Source organism: Aegilops tauschii, chromosome 1 (assembly GCF_002575655.3).
Source record: "Aegilops tauschii subsp. strangulata cultivar AL8/78 chromosome 1, Aet v6.0, whole genome shotgun sequence".
NCBI classification, from domain to species: Eukaryota; Viridiplantae; Streptophyta; class Magnoliopsida; order Poales; family Poaceae; genus Aegilops; species Aegilops tauschii.
This window is the reverse complement of record NC_053035.3, coordinates 491509745-491528308: the sequence shown is the minus strand read 5'-3', so window position 1 is coordinate 491528308 and position 18564 is coordinate 491509745. Positions and strand designations below refer to the sequence as shown.

The following is an 18564-nucleotide window of genomic DNA, read 5'->3' as shown; positions in this document are numbered from 1 at the left end:
TCCGCGATTCGGAAGCCAGGCGTACGGGAGGTACTTGATTCGGCGACGGGCTGCCCCTGATTCGTGCTATTTCGCAGGCGACTACCGATGGAGGTGCTTCGACTCGCGGCGAGGAGGCTCGTCGGCGGCGGCCAGACGCCGGCGGTGGCTGTGGACAAGGCGCAAAAAACAAAGTTGGTCACCTTGACAAGGCGAAGAACTTTGATGTTGAACACTTTTCTGTTTGAAGCTGTCTTGAAGACGATATCTGCCCACTATACAAACACATGCCTTCAGGATGTATATGTATTGCCATGTTGACCGGGTTTGCAAATTACCTTGGATGGAGATGATCGCAAAAGCAAATCTTGTTGCTTCGATGAGGCAAACAACTTTCATGTTGACGAGTTTTTGATTTGAGGCCATCTTGAGGCCAAATTGCTCATGCCGCACCAAAGACAAATATCATTATATGTTTGGGTCGGGCACCCAAATTTTGGTCATAGAAAGCATCGGGCTGAACTGCTTTTGCTTTAAAAGTTGCATGCGATTTTGAATGGGAATGACTCAAAATGTAATTTTGTTTGTTTTGATGAGATGAAGAACTTTTATGTTGAGTACTTCCTTTTTTTGTCATGCCAAACTCTGATAGAACAACATCAGGCACACCAGAAGGCATATGCAAAGTGTTCGAAAAACGGCATGTGCATAGTGTTAAAAAAGGCATATGCATACGGCGTGCACATGATACGGGCTCCGCGAGCCAGGGCCGCACCATCTCTGATCGACAAACAAGAAACTGCAACACATCAAGACTACACCGATAATGAATCTAGATCGACCATCTGGATCCTGCATCATACCAATACCTACATATATCTCATTTGAAAACTGGCATATCATAACTTGGGAAAATACATTAACCTGTTTTTGAGAAATTTGAACAAGTTCATGAATAAAAAAAAATCGTGGGATTTTATTTTTATGGATTTTAAACGTACGTTCAAAGTAATTAAAAATCATGGAATAAAAAATTGTTCACGAATTTTAGAAAATATTTACAGAATTTAATCACGAAAATTTAGGAAAAAGAAAGGGAGAGAAAACCAAACTTTTTCATTTTTAGGCGAGAGAGAAAAAAACCAATTTTTCTTTTAGAACAGAAAAAAAAAACCAACTGGACTTAAAGGGAGTGGCGTTCTGCCCGTGGGCTGGGCCTGGCCTGCTAGCGGGGCGGCGGGCCACGTTCGTTCGTTGGATGACGATGGATAAAAGAAAGAGAAGAAACCCGTAGAAGAAATAAAGGAAGGCATTTTGGTTCCCCATCGGACGGATCGGAGTTGGCGAGCGGCGGAGGAAACCCTAGCCTACATCAGAGAAGAAGACCAGGTGCGCGCCCCGAATTCCTCTCGCCGATCCCGCGATTCGGAAGCCAGGCGTGGGGGAGGGTCGTGATTCGGCGACGGGCTGCCCCTGATCCGTGCTATTTCGCAGGCGGCTACCGATGGCGGCGCTTCGAGTCGCGGCGAGGAGGCTCGTCGGCGGTGGCCAGACGCCGGCGGTGGCTGTGGACAAGGCGCAGCGCCGGCTCTTCCCGAGGCTCTCCCAGGTCGGCCGGGCTAGGTCCACCACATCCTCCGCTGCTGCTGCTGCTGCCGCAGACACCAATGTGGCGGCGACCACGGTACTTTACCCCCGTCGACTCACCAATTTCATATCTTTTTTGTGCGATTGCTTCTGCAACCTGGACTAGCATATGCTGTGCTAATAGCTCGTTCGATAATCCAACTCCATGTTTCGCCAAAAAGCAAGGGCATCTCAAAATTGAATCCAGATCTTGTGTTTCCTCAAGAAAAAGGAAAAAAAAATAACAATTATTTTCGACCTGGCAAGATGCATAATCAATCAGAGGACCGAATAGCAAAACCCTGTTTCTAAATTCTTTGATCCATGGACCAGCCAGTACTACTATTTTTCCATTGCATGATCATTTATATATGTAGGAACTCATCTTATGCTCTACTGCAATCTGCAAAGCAGGGCTGTGAAGATCGGTAGAAACTCCTGAGAGAGATCCATAACATGAGAGAGGAGCTGTATGACAAGGTTTCGCACGCGGAAAGGACCTACAGTATCCCTGGCAGGGCAGGCAAACATATCAGTCGGCTGCATGAGGAGCTCGCCGTGCAAGTGGATCCTAGACCCGGGGACAGCACATGGTATGTATAATCATCTTCTATTTACAAGATTTTTGTGGGGTTAACAAGTTATCTCATCTGAACCCAACCTGTAGGCGCCAGATGCGAGTGCTAAATCCACTTGTACGTTGCGTGCGATTTGCGGCTTTGACCTTCAGCTGGTATGTGCTCATGTGCATGGCCGCTGGTAAGATCGTTGAATTGGATCCAGATGAAAAGCAATGGATCCAGAAGAAAAGAGGGGAGGCGCGCAAGCAAAGTGAAACAAAATGATTGAGGGCCATGTTTATGAACGGCACAGGTCCAATAAATGGTTGTTACTGTGTTCTTACATGGACGATCATCGATCGCTTTGTAGGGCCGATCTAGCTGGTTGGTACCAAGTTGTCTAGATGTTATGATATATCTATTTTAGTGTCTCCCGTTTCTATGTTTGTTGAAGATATTGAAATAAGGAGTTCACAGCTCCTGCTGATGTTGCTGCTTAAAGGCTGACATGTAAAAAAAGTTAAGCTGTAGTAGAAGCATCTTCTGGGGAGCATGATGAAGTGCAGCTCACACAACACTGGGATGGAGAACTGGTACTCCCTACGATCCAAAATAAGTGTTGCAGTTTTGAACTAAGCAACCTTATTTCAAAACTGCTGACACTTATACCATGGATACGAGGGAGTAGTAGTTTTTGTGCCACCATAAAGAAATTAATAAAGTTGCTCTAGGCCAGCCTCACGTGCTAAACAGCAGCATCTTGTGTCTTAATCTGATTCTGCTTTAGTGTAGCGATTTCACAATTCACACTCTATGAGACAAGTTCTCTTCTTGACCACTCAACCTGAAGGTCAAATATGTCAGGCACCAAACAAGTTGTGGTACCCGCAGTGGGTGAGCCGCTAACATCAAAATAGATAGTAACATGCGATTATTATTTTTCCGTAATTCTGAGTATGCACAAGTGACTGGTCCGCCGGCCATCCAGGCTGCATTTGAACGCCGCTTGCGATGACGTTGTAATTGTCGCCGGCCGTCTAGGTTGCTTCCGGATTGGGGAGAGGGGGGGGGGGGGGGGGGGGGCACTGAGGTCGCTGTGATACGGATGGCCACAAAACGGCTGGAGAATTTGATGGATCCACTCGAATTACTCAACAACAGGGGAATTTCATAGTTATTGAAGATAAATCGGAAGGACGGAGACCCCGTCTTGCAGTACGATATCTAGGGTTCTATCTAGCTAATGGAATATTCGATATTACAACTTGCCTGACTCACGCCTCCGCGGTTGCTTTAAGCTACAGTCCAGCTCACTGCGGTAATACGATAAACAGTGTTTAACGGTTACAAAACAGTAACTGGGGTTTTAAACCTAGGTGAAGCGGTGAGGAGTCCATCTGAGCCGTTGAACATGTCTTGGGCGTTTTCTTCTCACTTGCACCGTTGGATAAGTGAACCTCTGGGATGTCTGCACCATCTTCAGTAAGCTCTTGGTTCAGGTCCCGACAATGCCGTCGCCATGACGACCGCCTTGTCCTCGAGGCGAAAAAGTTTATGACCAGGGAATGTCTTGTTTAGGAAGGCGAAAAAGGATAAAAGAAATAAATGTATTTTCAATTCATTTCATGAACCTGCTTCACCCAATTGTCTCAAGTATTGACTAAACATGTTCCCATGTGGTTTTTTGCCCTCTCCACTGAACTTGACACAATCTAGAATTTTATATCGGGGGGAGCTGAATTGCGTCAAAATACTCCGAATAAGGCTAACTCACTTCCATAATTTTACCGAAACATCTTACCCATCTCCTCCCTAAGATTAGCTACAACATTGTCCAAAGTGGATGATGTCGCTTGCATTGATGTCATAGGAGGAATATGATTACTAGTTGCAAATCATGCCTGCACTGTTACGTAGTGTTTGGTTTGGCATTGACATCGAACTTGGCACACTCATGATAGGACTAATAGGTGTAGCCACATTTTGGTTTGTTTGGCTAGGATAAAATTCAATAATGCGGGAGGTGTAGATGAAGTCATATTAGGGTTTTCTACGCTAGCAGGCGCACCAACATTACCACTATATGATTGAGGTGTATTTTTTTAGCATCGATATTTTTCATGTAAGATTCATACTTAAGATCATAATTCTGAGTAATGGGACTAATAATTTCAACTACTTGCCCAGGACAGAAGGCACTACTCACAAAGGGTGTAACCTACTCTTCGTGGAGACATATCTCCAATTGGAGTGATGTTGCCTTGATGGACCTTTTTGAATTTTGTGTGAGACTCCTGCTTCTCTTCATGCGCCTTCTTGTATGCCTCATAAGCTTGGCGATGATCCTCCAATAATTCCTCAAGACTAAGTATGATGATGTTATTGGCATTGACTTATGTGGAGCTTGGAAGCTCGTCATAGGACATGATGGATGATGATGATTCTTGACCATTAGTCCCAGGGAGTCACCCAAAAATATTGTTCACACGTGAACACATCACATTGTATCCCCGACGTCGAGCATGATAGGCAAGACAACGTCACTAGAGGAGTCTTGCCGGGAGCGTGACTCACAAGGTATGACTGACACTTGGAGTTACATATGGGGAAACAGTACCTTCACTGCCTCAAAAGCTTAGAATGTCATCATTGGAGTCAAGCAAGTTCCACCTCATTTTACTTGGATTTGGAAATCTTCATGTCAACCTAAGCACAAAATGTTCTTCTGGATGCTGTTACATGATAGAGTGAACACAAGAAACCTACTGAGAAGGAAAACGTTTGTTTTGGAGGAATACAACTGTGCTGTGTTGAACTGTCAACAAGAAGAAACTCTGCATCATTTATTCTGGGATGTCAATTTTCAAGGGCATGCTGGGATTTCATATGTCCACAAAGATCTCCAAACTTGTCTGTTCTTGAGGCCTTCCAAGATTTAAAGGATAAATTGAGAGTTCCCTTCTTCATGGAAATCATCATTCTAGGTTCTTGGGCTATCTGGATTGTCAGAAACAACAAGATTTTTTAGAACATTCAACCCTCGTTTCTGAGATGGAAGCACATTTATTTTGAGGAAATGAAGCTGCTATCTCAAAGAATTAAGAATAAATATGCAGCTGAATTCAACACTTGGCTGGACACCTTGCTATCCTCTTGAGAAGTCTTCCTCTCAGTCTTTGTATTACTGTAGTTTTAGTTCTTCTTTTTAGGGGCTCACCTCAAGCCCTTTGTTTTTTTTTCTTTTTCCTTCTTTTTGGCTTTCTTTTTAGCTAGCTTAGCTTAGTTTTTTTGTTTCTCTTTTTTCCTTTTTGTATAGTGCTACCTCTTGCTTATTTATTTAATATAAAAATTGCAGTGGGGTTTGTACCCTACTGTTCATAGTCAAAAACAAGACATGCCGGCGAGAACTTTATGAAACCCCAAACCCCACACCCCCGAGAGGGACCCTGACGTCTATGGACTGCCCTAGGTTGGTCCACCTACCTCTAGAGCCTCGGAATTCGCTGCTCTCCAACACGAAGAATGAGGGAGAGACATAACATAGATGATAAAATGAGTAGATGCGTTTGCGATTCTGAGGTGTTATTCAATTGGTCATCGCCTCTATATGAGGCGGCTGGACTTTCCGCTCAAAAGAAGTACTCCAATATGGGCCCAAATCTCTAAACCTACCGGATAAACCAATTAGCATCAACTACAAGGAGTAATCAACACTACTAGCAACCCACAGGCACCAATCTGATATTTTGGGACCAAGATCGAATACAAGAGATGAACTAGAGTTTGAGAGGAGTTGGTGCTGGTGAAGATGTTGATGGATATTCACCCCCTCTCGATGAGAGAATCGATGGTGATGACGATGACGATGTTTTCCCCCTCCCGGAGGGATGTTTCCCCGGCAGAACGGCTCCGCCGGAGCCCTAGATTGGTTTTGCCCAGGTTCCGCCTCGAGACGGCGGCGCTTCGTCCTGAAAGCTTCCTTCTGGTTTTTTCCAGATCAAAACACACCATATAGCCAAAGATGGGCACCGGAGGCCTGCTAGGGGGCCCACAAGGTCGGGGGGGGGGGGGCGCCCAGGGGGTAGGGCGCGCCCTCCACCCTTGTGGCTGGCTGGTGGCCCCCCTCTGGTACTTTCTTCGCCCAATATTTTTTATATATTCCAAAAACATGCTCCGTGATGTTTCAAGACTTTTGGAGTTGTGCAGAATAGGTCTCTAATATTTGCTCATTTTCCAGTCCAGAATTCCAGCTGCCGACATTCTCCCTCTTCATGTAAACCTTATAAAATAAGAGAGAATAGGCATAAGTATTGTGATATAATGTGTAATAACAGCCCATAATGCATTAAATATCAATATAAAAGCATGATGCAAAATAGACATATCAGCTCACATGTAAAAAAGTTGAGCTGCAATAGAAGCATCTCCTCGGGAGCGTGATGAAGTGCAGCTTACACAACATTGGGATGGAGAACTGGTACTCCTAAGATCGAAAATAAGTGTCGCGGTTTTGAATTAAGCAACCTTATTTCAAAACTGCGACACTTATACCATGGATTGGAGGGAGTAGTAGTTTTTGCGCCACCATAAAGAAATTAATAAAGTTGCTCTAGGCCAGCCTCACGTGCTAAACAACAGCATCTTGTGTCTTAATCTGATTCTGCTTTAGTGTAGCGATTTCACAATTCACACTCTATGAGACAAGTTCTCTTCTTGACCACTCAACCTGAAGGTCAAATATGTCAGGCACCAAACAAGTTGTGGTACCCGCAGTGGGTGAGCCGCTAACATCAAAATAGATAGTAACATGCGATTATTATTTTTCCGTAATTCTGAGTATGCACAAGTGACTAGTCTGCCGGCCATCTAGGCTGCATTTGAACGCCGTCTGCGATGACGCTGTAATTGTCGCCGGCCGTCTAGGTTGCTTCCAGATTGGGGAGGGGGGGGGGGGCACTGAGGTGGCTGTGATACAGATGGCCACAAAACGGCTGGAGAATTTGATGGATCCACTCGAATTACTCAAGAACAGGGGAATTTCATAGTTATTGAAGATAAAATCTGGTAGATCGCAAGGACGGAGACCCCGTCTTGCAGTACGATATCTAGGGTTCTATCTAGCTAATGGAATATTCGATATTACAACTTGCCCGACTCACGCCTCCGCGGCTGCTTTAAGCTACAGTCCAGCTCACCGCGGTAAGATGATAAATAGTGTTTAACGGTTACAAAACAGTAACTGGGGTTTTAAACCCAGGTGAAGCGGTGAGGAGTCCATCTGAGCCGTTGAACATGTCTTGGGCGTTTTCTTATCATTTGCACCGTTGGATAAGTGAACCTCTGGGATGTCTGCACCATCTTCAGTAAGCTCTTGGTTCAGGTCCTGACAATGCCGTCGCCATGACGACCGCCTTGTCCTTGAGGCAAAAAAGTTTATGACCAGGGAATGTCTTCTTTAGGAAGGCGAAAAAGGATAAAAGAAATAAATGTATTGTCAATTCATTTCATGAACCTACCAGGGAATGTCTTCTTTAGGAAGGCGAAAAAGGATAAAAGAAATAAATGTATTGTCAATTCATTTCATGAACCTGCTTCCTTTTATTAATTGTTTATTAGGTTTACTTTGGCGGTGCATGCAATCCAACAGAATAGAGCGCAAGCATAGTAAAGGTAGTACCACAGTAAATAAGTGCAAATGGTAAGGTTACACAGCTCGTAATACAATCACATGATTCCAACAATCTGAATATAAAGATTATGTCAGGTCACGCATAAAAATCGCAAACTAATTCAAGTGCATCCTTATTCTAACACAGATAACAAGATAACAAATATATACATGCTGAGAGCAACTCTATTCTAGTAATAAACACAACCAAAAAATGAAAGATTATACATGAATGCTATTGACAGCCTTCGGCGTGCATACCTTTGGATGGGGACAGACAAAGTTTCAGGTGGAAAATGCAAGATTAATTGGGATCTCGTCTGCAAGCCTAAACAGTTTGGTAGCCTAGGCGTGCTCAATCTGGACAAATTCGCTAAGGCCCTTCGTCTTCGATGGCTTTGGTTTGAGTGGGTGGACAAAAGCAAGCGTTGGATAGGCATGGGATCTCCATGCACCGGAGACGACCATATCTTTTTTGCTGCTGCTACAACGGTTACTGTTGGAAACGGGCGCACAGCAAGATCTTGGAACTCGCCATGGTTAAACGGTTTGTGCCCCCGTGACTTAGCACCGAGCAACTTTGCCATTTCACGCAACAAGAATTCCTCCGTCCAGCAAGCCCTTGCCAACAACTGAATTTCTCTCATTGACACCTCCAATGGCTTGTCGCTCGCTCATGTTCAGCAGTTTGCTAACCTCTGGGAGAAGATTTCCATGACCTCTTTGACTGATGACATAGAAGATTCAATCGTTTGGAAGTTCACCAAGGATGGGGTGTACTCTACTTCCTCAGCTTACAGGGCTCAGTTCGAGGGACTCACTTCGTCGGATCTTGTTCACTCGGTGTGGAAGGTTTGGGCCCCCCACGGTGCAAGTTCTTTGCGTGGCTTGTCCTTCAAAATAGAATTTGGACATCGGATCGACTGATACGTCGCGGCTGGCCAAACTGTGGTCTCTGTCCTCTTTGTAAGCAATGCCCATCTCCTTTTCCAATGCCGCTACACCACCCGCATTTGGAATCATATTCTTCCGTGGCTTGGAATGCATCACATCTCTACGGCGGCTTGGCAAACAGTGACTGCGTGAGAGCATGGTGGAACAGCAACCTTCAGATTCGCCTTGGATCCCCTAAGGCGCTCGCCTCCCTGATGATGCTTATCTCATGGGAGATATGAACGGAGCGTAATGCCACGGTCTTCAGAAACACGGCCATCCCTTCCACGGTTCTTATTAGTAAGATCAAAGCGGATGTGTCTCTTTGGGCGATGGCTAGCGTGAAGCACATGAGTGTTGTAATGCCGCGAGAGTAGACCCCTTATTGTTTTTTCTTTTAGCTGCTTTGATGCATTTGTTTGAAACTTCCTTCTTAATCAATGAAATTGCAAATCTTTTGCTTTATTTCAAAAAAAAAAAGATTATACATGAGCCTGTCCCCGTCCATAATCTCTCCAATCCACACATTCTGCAAATATATTTTTAAGAACTAAGGTACCAACGACAGAGTAGATCATGAGAAGTTCAGTTTTGAAAAGAAAAAAAATGGCGTCCTCTTGAAATATTATCTGTACATGAGCAGCTGCCATCGGGGCCCACCACTCTGAAAATTCGTCGGAGCTTCTCCCTGTTCTGCTTCCTTGGTAGCATCTCCCTTGCGTAAACTCAAGGACTACTACCCGGAGAGCAGATTCCTGGAGAGGTAGTCGAGATGACAGCAAATACAGCTGCAGCACAGCAGCAAGAAGTGCCAGCATGAAGGCAACAAATGCAGTTGCTGCAAGAAGTGCCACCGAGACCATTTCCTTTTTTTTGTAGTTTGTACAGTTAAAAGACTACCTTATTCCTGCAGTGATGTGCATAACATGTTGCTTACGAATATCAAGGAAGAACTACAGTTTTTTTGAAACAAGAAGGAAGAACTACAGTTGACAATGAAGTTTGAGACAGCAGGGTAAATGACTGGAAGTTTTATAAAAATAGATGAGGTAGACAAGAGTCACGGGCATCCTGGGGAGTGTCCACTGTTGTCTGTCTTTATCTGTGATAGAATAACCCAACCTGTACAGTACCCTGCCTATAGTAGTAGACCGATCACTGTCGCACGCCACTGGAAACACCTGCTACATAACCGTGCCATGCAATACTTACGGAAACGGCTGGCACATAGGTTATGGACGTATAGGATAAGGGGGCCCGGGTGCAGCTGCTCTATTATATGTTTTCGCCTATTGATCAGGTAATCTCCGGAGAGAGCCACGCGGGAGCTGCTGCCGTCGCCGGGGATGTGGACGCACGCCGGGCGGCCGCCGGTGAACGAGGCCGTGCGTGAGGAAGAGGAGACCAGGGTTCCCGAGGTAACAGTGTATGACTCGGCGCATTCTTCCTGCTGTCGGGCTCGGTGCGGCCAAGCTTGGGCGCGCCCGCCGCCGCCGTTTGCGCTACGCTGCCGGCCCTTGCCGACATGGTGCTTGCAGAGGAAATAGACAGCCAACACGGGCTGGCTGCAGCGCCACCTGCGCTTCACGCGACTGCACTGGGACACTTCCATCAGCACCACCGGGCCGCGACACTTCTTCTTACGCTGCTACTTCATTCGTTCCTGGTCCCTTCCTTCGCGTTCACGGCCGTCGGGATGACTCCATTGACGACGTTCTCTGGCGTTGATCACCGCCCGTCACGATGTTCAGTATCTAGGCTGTAGCGTGTGAAATGGGCGAGAAATACGAGCATGTCGTGTCCAGGTTTCTCCACCGCATATTCCGTATGCCCCTGCACCTACTGCCTTCGGTTCTTGCAGCAACAACCAGCAAGGTTAGCGCCCCTTTGGTTTTCTTTATATCCTGGTCTTCTGTTCTTGATGTGGATGGGTGTATTTGTGTTTGTATGTACGTATAAGTTAAGAATGGATGTCGATAAAAGACTTCTCTTATGCATGTACGTACTCCCTCCGTCCGAAAAAGCTTGCCCCTTAAATGGATGTATCTGACACCAAATTAGTGCTAGATATACCCATTTGAGGGAAAGCTTGGGACAAGCTTTTTCGGACGGGGGAGTATCTATTTTGTTAAAAGCTTCCAATGCCTGCCATGTCAATTATGTAGGATCATCTTTTATAGCTTATAATGTGCTCCGAACAGAAACAAGTTGTGCGGACCAATATGGGACAAAAATGCACAATTGTATGGCAAGTGAGTATTACTTTGTGAATAGTGCTTTTGGGCTTGCTGTATCTTTCTGAATATGTGGAATAGAAAGCATAAGAGGGCAAGAGAAGAACAGATCCTACCAATGAATATATGCTAAATAGTTATGAGTTATCACTTTTATAAAAAATTGCTACTGCATCTTCATTTTTTCTCACTATCTCTGTGTATTATTTGCTTAAGTTCAGTAGTAAGTGTTGGTCCACAGGCTATGTTCTGACTTCTGACTTTGTATGTCCAAGATTTATAATCAGTAAAAACAGATGAAGCAACTTGGGGCTAGCTTAAAGCCAAAAGCATGTGTTGAACTTCACTTTTCTGATATAAGTTTTGGAACCATGCAGGAGAACGTTATTCCATCAAATTAATGATGCTCAAGACTGCAAGGTGACTTAAATGTAATTTTCTACAGAACTGTAATTTTAGATAATATGGGATGGAAAGGAACCATGCAGGCTAATTTACTGGACCTTTTAGTGTGCTTTCATTGCTTGATTAAGAAACATATAAGAGGTAATATAATATACCAGTCACTAAGTTTGTAATCTAAATTAACCTGTTTGCTCAGTGTGTCTTGCTCCTTGCAGACCTCCTTTGCATATGGAAGGATGGAGGACGAGCTGGTCATATGAGTAGTGGTGTGTGTCGTTTCTCTTTGTTCAGTAGTGTTGTGTGCAGTTTGTACTAAATTTTGGCTACATACGCTGCTATAATCTTCCATATTTTAGAATGATTACTCACTTACCATTCTTATTCATATTTTTTGTAATGTTTGTGCACCAAAATGACCACATTTAGTACCTAGATTATCTCTTGTTAAACAAATGTTCATTTTTGTTTGAGTGTCGTTTACATTTGTTATAATCTTAGACATTGCATAATTCTGCCTCCATTGTAGTGGGCATGTTCTCCTTCTCCTTTTACATTAGTTACAAACTGAATATAGGATGAGCAGTGCTTTCTGCAGAACTATAGTATTCTATTTGAGCAGGACAAAAGTTTAATATGGGCAGTTCTTTTCTGGACTTTGCATATTGCATACTGCGTACACTTTGCAACAAAATATGGACAATAATATACTACTGCCAGATTTCTTTTCCAGACTTTGCATACTGCATACACTACAGATCAATGTACTTTTCTCCAACAATTCTTCATGTGTTCTGTATTGAGCTTCTTCCACATTCTCCACAGCAACATTATGTCTGCATTTGTTATTGTTGACATTCTTTGTAATTTTTTGGCGCATTTAAGTACACCCTCTGTTTCAGTACAACCAATCAATGAGAGACTCCTGAAGCAATTTAATAAGGGTACAAAGTGAAAATATTTTAATAACGGCAGTCTCGGTTCCCTCAATGGACAGATATATTAACCAAGGAGTCATGCAGAAGGAGGCCTCTGAGCCAGCCTGAGAGGAACGCGGGTTTCGGACTTCACCATGTGCGTGTTTGGTTGCTTGGGTCGCACGTGGCTCGCATCCGGCATGCAAAATCTAGTTTGTTTGGTTCCGTGTGTGGCGTCCTCTCGGATGCAGAAGGAGGCCTCTGAGCCAGCCTGAGAGGAACGTAGGTTTCGGACTTCACCATGTGCGTGTTTGGTTGCTTGGGTCGCACCTGGCCCAACATCCGACGTGCAAAATCTAGCTTGTTTGGTTCCCTGCGTGGCGTCCTGTCGGATGCACAAGGAGGCCTCTGAGCCAGCCTGGGAGGAACACAGGTTTCGGACTTCACCATGTGCGTGTTTGGTTGCTTGGGTCGCACGTGGTTCGCATCCAGCATGCACAATCCAGCTTGTTTGGTTCCCTGCGTGGCGTCCTCTCGGATGCAAAGGCCTCTGAGCCAGCCTGAGAGGAACGCAGGTTTCGAACTTCACCATGTGCGTGTTTGGTTGCTTGGGTCGCACGTGGTTCGCATCCAGCATGCAAAATCCAGCTTCTTTGGTTCCCTTTGTGGCGTCCTCTCGGATGCAGAGGAGGCCTCTGAGCCAGCCTAAGAGGAACGCAGGTTTCGGACTTCACCATGTGAGTGTTTGGTTGCTTGGGTCGCACGTGGTTCGCATCCGGCATGCAAAATCCAGCTTGTTTGGTTCCGTGTGTGGCGTCCTCTCGGATGCAGAAGGAGGCCTCTGATGCAGCCTGAGAGGAACGCATGTTTCAGACTTCACCATGTGCCTGTTTGGTTGCCTGGGTCGCACCTGGCTCAGCATCCGGCATGCAAAATCCAGCTTGTTTGGTTCCGTGTGTTGCGTCCTCTCGGATGCAGAAGGAGGCCTTCTGAGCCAGCCTTAGAGGAACACAGGTTTCAGACTTCACCATGTGCGTGTTTGGTTTCTAGGGTCGCACCTCACTCGCATCCGACATGCAAAATCTAGCTTGTTTGGTTCTGTGTGTGGCGTGCTCTCGGATGCAGAAGGAGGCCTCTGAGCCAGCCTGAGAGGAACGCATGTTTCAAACTTCACCATGTGCGTGTTTGGTTGCCTGGGTCGCACCTGGCTCAGCATCCGACGTGCAAAATCTAGCTTGTTTGGTTCCCTGTATTGCGTCCTCTCGTATGCAGAAGGAGGCCTCTGAGCCAGCCTGAGAGGAACCCAGGTTTCGGACTTCACCATGTGCGTGTTTGGTTGCTAGGGTCGCACCTCGCTCGCATCCGGCATGCAAAGTCCAACTTATTTGGATCCCTTTGTGGCGTCCTCTCAGATGCAGAAGGAGGCCTCTGAGCCAGCCTGAGAGGAACGCATATTTCGGACTTCACCGTGTGCGTGTTTGGTTGCTTGGGTCGCATGTGGCTCGCATCCGGCATGCAAAATCTAGCTTGTTTGGTTCCGTGTGTGGTGTCCTCTCGGATGCAGAAGGAGGCCTCTGAGGCAGCCGGAGAGGAACGCAGGTTTCGGACTTCACCATGTGCGTGTTTGGTTGCTTGGGTCGCACCTGGCCCAGCATCCCACATGCAAAATCTAGCTTGTTTGTTTCCCTGCGTGGCGTCCTCTCGGATGCAGAAGGAGGCCTCTGAGCCAGCCTGAGAGGAACGCATGTTTCGGACTTCACCATGTGCGTGTTTGGTTGCTTGGGTCGCACGTGGTTCGCATCCGGCATGACAAATCCAGCTTGTTTGGTTCCGTGCGTGGCGTCCTCTCGGATGCAGAAGGAGGCCTCTGAGCCAGCCTGAGAGGAACGCAGGTTTCGGACTTCACCTTGTGCGTGTTTGGTTGCTTGGGTCGCACTTGGTTCGCATCCGGCATGCAAAATCCAGCTTGTTTGGTCCGTGTGTGGCGTCCTCTCGGATACAGAAGGAGGCCTCTGAGCCAGCCTAAGAGGAACGCATGTTTCAGACTTCACCATGTGCATGTTTGGTTGCCTGGGTCGCACCTGGCTCAGCATCCGACGTGCAAAATCTAGCTTGTTTTGTTCCCTGTGTTGCGTCCTCTCAGATGTAGAAGGAGGCCTCTAAGCCAGCGTGAGAGGAACGCAGGTTTCGGACTTCACCATGTGCGTGTTTGGTTGCTAGGGTCGCACTTGGCTCGCATCCGGCATGCAAAATCCAACTTGTTTGGTTCCCTTTGTGGCGTCCTCTCGGATGCAGAAGGAGGCCTCTGAGCCAGCCTAAGAGGAACGCAGGTTTCGGACTTCACCATGTGCGTGTTTGGTTGCTTGGGTCGCACGTGGCTCGCATCCGGCATGCAAAATATAGCTTGTTTGGTTCTGTGTGTGGCGTCCTCTCGGATGCAGGAGGCCTATGAGCCAGGTTGAGAGGAACGCAGGTTTCAGACTTCACCATGTGCGTGTTTGGTTGCTTGGATCGCACCTGGCCCAGCATCCGACGTGCAAAATCTAGCTTGTTTGGTTCCCTGCGTGGCATCCTCTCGGATGCAGAAGGAGGCCTCTGAGCCAGCCTGAGAGGAACGCAGGTTTCGGACTTCCCCATGTGCGTGTCTGGTTGCTTTGGTCGCACGTGGCTCGCATCCAGCATGCGAAATCCAGCTTGTTTGGTTCCCCGCATGGCATCCTCTCGGATGCAGAAGGAGGCCTTTGGGCCAGCCTGAGAGGAACGCTGGTTTCGAACTTCACCATGTGCGTGTTTGGTTGCTTGGGTCGCACGTGGTTCGCATCCGGCATGCAAAATCCAGCTTGTTTGGTTTCGTGTGTTGCGTCCTCTCGGATGCAGAAGGAGGCCTCTGAGCCAGCCTGAGAGGAACACAGGTTTCGGACTTCACCATGTGCGTGTTTGGTCCTAGGGTCGCACCTCGCTCGCATCCGACATGCAAAATCCAGCTTGTTTGGTTCTGTGTGTGGCGTGCTCTCGGATGCAGAAGGAGGCCTTTGAGCCAGCCTGAGAGGAACGCATGTTTCAAACTTCACGATGTGCGGGTTTGGTTGCCTGGGTCGCACGTGGCTCAGCATCCAACGTGCAAAATCTAGCTTGTTTGGTTCCCTGTATTGCGTCCTCTCGTATGTAGAAGGAGGCCTCTGAGCCAGCCTGAGAGGAACGCAGGTTTCAGACTTCACCATGTGCGTGTTTGGTTGCTAGGGTCGCACCTGGCTCGCATCCAGCACGCAAAGTCTAACTTGTTCGGTTCCCTTTGTGGCGTCCTCTCGGATGTAGAAGGAGGCCTCTGAGCCAGCCTGAGAGGAACGCAGGTTTTGAACTTCACCATGTGCGTGTTTGGTTGCTTGGGTCGCACGTGGCTCGCATCCGGCATGCAAAATCTAGCTTGTTTGGTTCCGTGTGTGGCGTCCTCTCGGATTCAGAAGGCGGCCTCTGAGCCAGCCTAAGAGGAACACAGGTTTCGGACTTCACCATGTGCATGTTTGGTTGCTTGGGTCGCACCTGGCCCAGCATCCGACGTGCAAAATCTAGCTTATTTGGTTCCCTGCGTGGCGTCCTCTCGGATGCAGAAGGAGGCCTCTGAGCCAGCCTGAGAGGAACGCAGGTTTTGGACTTCACCATGTGCGTGTTTGGTTGCTTGGGTCGCACGTGGTTCGCATCCGGCATGACAAATCCAGCTTGTTTGGTTCCCTGCGTGGCGTCCTCTCGGATGCAGCAGGAGGCCTCTGAGCCAGCCTGAGAGGAACGCAGGTTTCGGACTTCACCATGTGCGTGTTTGGTTGCTTGAGTCGCACGTGGTTCGCATCCGGCATGCAAAATCCAGCTTGTTTGGTTCCGTGTGTGGCGTCCTCTCGGATGCAAAAGGAGGCCTCTAAGCCACCCTAAGAGGAACGCATGTTTCAGACTTCACCATGTGAGTGTTTGGGTGCTTGGGTCGCACGTGGTTCGCATCCGGCATGCAAAATCCTGCTTGTTTGGTTCCGTGTGTTGCGTCCTCTCGGATGCAGTAGGTGGCCTCTGAGCCAGCATGAGAGGAACGCAGGTTTCGGACTTCACCATGTGCGTGTTTGGTTGCTTGGGTCGCACGTGGCTTGCATCCGGCATGCAAAATCTAGCTTGTTTGGTTCCATGTGTGGTGTCCTCTCGGATGCTGAAGGAGGCCTCTGAGCAAGCCTGAGAGGAACGCAGGTTTCGGACTTCACCATGTTCGTGTTTGGTTGCTTGGGTCGCACGTGGTTCGCATCCGGCATGCAAAATCCAGCTTGTTTGGTTCCGAGTGTGGCGTCCTCTCAGATGCAGAAGGAGGCCTCTGAGCCAGCCTAAGAGGAACACATGTTTCAGACTTCACCATGTGCGTGTTTGGTTGCCTGGGTCGCACCTGGCTCAGCATCCGACGTGCAAAATCTAACTTGTTTCGTTCCCTTTGTTGCATCCTCTCGGATGTAGAAGGAGGCCTCTGAGCCAGCCTGAGAGGAACGCAGGTTTCGGACTTCACCATGTGCGTGTTTGGTTGCTAGGGTCGCACTTGGCTCGCATTCAGCATGCAAAATCCAACGTGTTTGGTTCCCTTTGTGGAATCCTATCGGATGCAGAAGGAGGCCTCTGAGCCAGCCTAAGAGGAACGCAGGTTTCGGACTTCACCATGTGCGTGTTTGGTTGCTTGGGTCGCACGTGGCTCGCATCCGGCATGCAAAATATAGCTTGTTTGGTTCTGTGTGTGGCATCCTCTCGGATGTAGGAGGCCTATGAGCCAGCCTGAGAGGAACGCAAGTGCAGACTTCACCATGTGCCTGTTTGTTTGCTTGGATCGCACCTGGCCCAGCATCCGACATGCAAAATCTAGCTTGTTTGGTTCCCTGCGTGGCATCCTCTCGAATGCAGAAGGAGGCCTCTGAGCCAGCCTGAGAGGAACGCAGGTTTCGCACTTCACCATGTGCGTGTTTGGTTGCTTGGGTCGCACCTGGCTCGCATCCAGCATGCAAAATCCAGCTTGTTTGGTTCCCTGCGTGGCATCCTCTCGGATGCAGAAGGAGGCCTTTGCGCCAGCCTGAGAGGAACGCTGGTTTCGAACTTCACCATGTGCGTGTTTGGTTTCTTGGGTCGCACGTGGTTCGCATCCGGCATGCAAAATCCAGCTTGTTTGGTTCCGTGTGTTGCGTCCTCTCGGATGCAGAAGGAGGCCTCTGAGCCAGCCTGAGAGGAACATAGGTTTCGGAGTTCACCATGTGCGTGTTTGGTTCTAGGGTCGCACCTCGCTCGCATCCGACATGCAAAATCCAGGTTGTTTGGTTCTGTGTGTGGAGTGCTCTCGGATGCAGAAGGAGGCCTCTGAGCCAGCCTGAGAGGAACGCATGCTTCAAACTTCACGATGTGCGGGTTTGGTTGCCTGGGTCGCACGTGGCTCAGCATCCAACGTGCAAAATCTAGCTTGTTTGGTTCCCTGTATTGCGTCCTCTCGTATGTAGAAGGAGGCCTTTGAGGCAGCCTGAGAGGAACGCAGGTTTCGGACTTCACCATGTGCGTGTTTGGTTGCTAGGGTCGCACCTGGCTCGCATCCGGCATGCAAAGTCTAACTTGTTTGGTTCCCTTTGTGGCGTCCTCTCGGATGCAGAAGGAGGCCTCTGAGCCAGCCTGAGAGGAACGCAGGTTTCGAACTTCACCATGTGCGTGTTTGGTTGCTTGGGTCGCACGTGGCTCGCATCCGGCATGCAAAATCTAGCTTGTTTGGTTCCGTGTGTGGCGTCCTCTCGGACTCAGAAGGAGGCCTCTGAGCCTGCCTAAGAGGAACACATGTTTCGGACTTCACCATGTGCGTGTTTGGTTGCTTGGTTCGCACCTGGCCCAGGATCCGACATGCAAAATCTAGCTTATTTGGTTCCCTGCGTGGCGTCCTCTCGGATGCAGAAGGAGGCCTCTGAGCCAGCCTAAGAGGAACGCAGGTTTCGGACTTCACCATGTGCGTGTTTGGTTGCTTGGGTCGCACGTGGTTCGCATCCGGCATGACAAATCCAGCTTGTTTGGTTCCCTGCGTGGCGTCCTCTCGGATGCAGCAGGAGGCCTCTGAGCCAGCCTGAGAGGAACGCAGGTTTCGGACTTCACCATGTGCGTGTTTGGTTGCTTGGGTCGCACGTGGCTCGCATCCGGCATGCAAAATCCAACTTGTTTGGTTCCCTTTGTGGCGTCCTCTCGGATGCAGAAGGAGGCCT

The 18564-nt window shown here is 48.1% G+C and overlaps 1 long non-coding RNA gene across 1 annotated transcript; it reads left to right on the top strand.

Annotated features, from left to right (window-relative positions):
- The first annotated feature begins 1269 nt into the window (after nt 1-1269).
- LOC109740196 (uncharacterized) lies at nt 1270-2725 on the top strand. Its single transcript, XR_002227245.4, has 4 exons — nt 1270-1368; nt 1474-1663; nt 2020-2198; nt 2273-2725. It is a non-coding gene; the product is annotated as an uncharacterized lncRNA (long non-coding RNA).
- Nucleotides 2726-18564: the final 15839 nt, after the last annotated feature.